Source organism: Orbicella franksi, chromosome 15 (genome assembly GCF_964199315.1).
Source record: "Orbicella franksi chromosome 15, jaOrbFran1.1, whole genome shotgun sequence".
In the NCBI taxonomy this organism is placed as follows: domain Eukaryota; kingdom Metazoa; phylum Cnidaria; class Anthozoa; order Scleractinia; family Merulinidae; genus Orbicella; species Orbicella franksi.
This window is the reverse complement of record NC_138159.1, coordinates 3,807,701-3,810,200: the sequence shown is the minus strand read 5'-3', so window position 1 is coordinate 3,810,200 and position 2,500 is coordinate 3,807,701. Positions and strand designations below refer to the sequence as shown.

Sequence of the window (2,500 nt, the reverse complement as noted above, 5' to 3'; positions counted from 1 at the left end):
GGTGTCTCAGGACCTCAGCTGTGGCCATGCAAAGACATTTCGTCTTAGCAAACTGAGAATAAACCCATATCAATATTTCGTAGAGATAATTTTCTCTAGTGTCTCCTATTGTGTGACAGTTTAACACGTATTGAGTCACTAATGCTACTGCATAAAAATAAAACTTTCGTCGGACATGATCACGAAATTGAAAGAATAGGAGCTGAGGAGAATGCCTTAAGAGAACCCATAACTCTTATGGTCTTAGACTTTCTTGTTACAAAAGACTTGGGAATTGAGTGTTTGCCCAGCAATATCTTTAAGAAAGAGTGCAAATGCGACCGTCTGAATAATCAAACTTTATTTTGCTGCTGCTATGTTTTATTTTGTTGTTTGATTTTGTTGCTACATAAGTTTGAAGGTGGTGTACATGTATGTTGTAATGTAGTGTATGTAGGGCTAGCCTAACTGAATTAATTCGCTATGTTCCCATTTACTTGACCATGGAGGTGTCCAGCTTTAGTCACGTTGAATTTTTTTTTTTTATGGCTTAATATATTTTTTTAAATTTTTATTACTATCATTCATTTACCATTTAAAATGTATGCAAATGCCCTTTATAAATGGAATGAAATGAAAAAGTGAATTATATTACATCTAAAATAAAAATGATAGAAAATAGTTCAAATAATATGGTCGATAACAGCCCACTAAAGGCGAATTGTAACTGCAGTTTCACTCGTGTTAAACTCAGTGCTTGATCAACGGCACAAAACGGTTCCAAACCGTAACTTCATTTTAATCAAAATTGAGAAACGTTCGCTATTTTCTTACCATTACTTTATATTTTTTGTCTCCTTTTTTTTTTTTGCTATGTATATTGCCATACTGTAGGCTTAAAATTACCTGCCAGGTTTTACTTCAATGTGGTGATCCCTACGATTGTTCTAATAATAATAATAATAATAATAATAATAATGATGATGATGATGATGATAATGATGATGATGATACTGATACTGATACTGATACTAATAATAAATAATATTTATGAAGGAAGCTCCCTTCACATTGCGTGGTAAAAAATAAAAACTAATCACAATCAAATCCAAGTACTAATAACAAATGAAAGTAAACTTGAAAATCACTTTTAAAATTTAAACCTATCAAGTAACGACGTTCTAAAAGAATTAAAAGGAAGCTTTTTTATGTCTATAGGCAGGGCATTCCAATCGGGTAAAGCACTATTTACTGATCTGAGCAAACACCTGTTACTACCTGATTTAATGGATCGAATAGTGTCTTTTGAGCGAGTGTTATGACTATGGTAATCTACACCTCACATAATCATATTGTTTCTGTCGTTTAGTTCTCAGTACACGTATATCAAAGGGTACTCGGAATAACATTAGTTCTATTTCAGAAATTCCATACAAAGATGTCAATCGTATTTAACTTTTATCGTCTGTTTGTAACTTAATTGACACCTGCTATATTCCGTCCCTTCGAAGCTTTCAAATAATATTTTCCACAAAATTAATCATTTCTTTAAAACTAATCAGATTTAAGCATAAATCTTTATTTTTTTCTTACAATACATCTAGGTATTGTCTTTCCGTAACTTACATTGATATCTGCTACAGTTTGCAACTGCTAAGCTTTCAAATACTATGTTCGATAAAATTAATAACACCCATCTTACCGATAAGAGACGACTTTCTGGCAGGTGGAAAACCGTGGAAGTCAAATCATAGTAGCTGAATATCCCCAGATAATATACATTGCGAATCATATAGAATTTCAGCAATCTGTGTCAACTGAATGGCAGTAGTTTGACGTGTTGTCTAGCTGTAACTGTAGAATAATTGTCTGACTCCATTGCGAATATCATTCATTCTCCAAAGGTAAAGTCCTGGGTTTAGTGAAGGGGACAAAAATAAAACCACCATTGTCACCCTATCAACCACAAATATTTCCGAGCTAAACTTAAGACTAATATAAACCACACTAGAGACAACATAGGGTAAAAAACAAAACGAAAATAGTAGGAGAATATAGATGATCGTGGCAAAAGATTTCTTGTACTTCGCCAGGTCGATTGCTTGTCGCCCAAAATTTTGGGATGCTTCGTCCGCTTGGACTAGCTGTTGGTGATGACGGATAATGCGGTAAACTTTAAAGTAGGCAAATGACATGGTCAGATAGCAAATGAGAATTATTGCTACAATTGCAATACTCATTTTATTTCCATACTTCTGGCTTTTAGTTGCCAAAACACGAAAAACGACCGCAGGGATCGGTGTCAGTAACAGTAAAATCACTGTGAAATACTGCCCACCACGCGATGTGACGAAAGATCGTCGAGACATGTGCAGCCATCGTTCAATGGACAGGATTGTTAAAAGAAGAATTGTGCAACCAATGAAGTAGAGGGCACTGCAAGCGCCGATTGTCCTCAGAGTCAAAGCAAGCTTTAACCTATGGCAATTTGCCTCTTGGGTTGCAAAGTACGTAAAATAGG

At 34.8% G+C, this 2,500-nt stretch overlaps 1 protein-coding gene across 1 annotated transcript in view; it reads right to left on the bottom strand.

Moving 5' to 3' along the window:
• The window catches only part of LOC145470555 (beta-1,4-galactosyltransferase 1-like), an 11,162-nt gene extending 10,661 nt beyond the window's left edge, over window positions 1-501 (bottom strand). The window contains exon 1 of the mRNA XM_081454366.1: window positions 1-501. This exon is cut by the window's left edge and continues 418 nt beyond it. The gene's annotated coding sequence lies outside the window, so the exon portion shown is untranslated.
• Window positions 502-2,500: the final 1,999 nt, after the last annotated feature.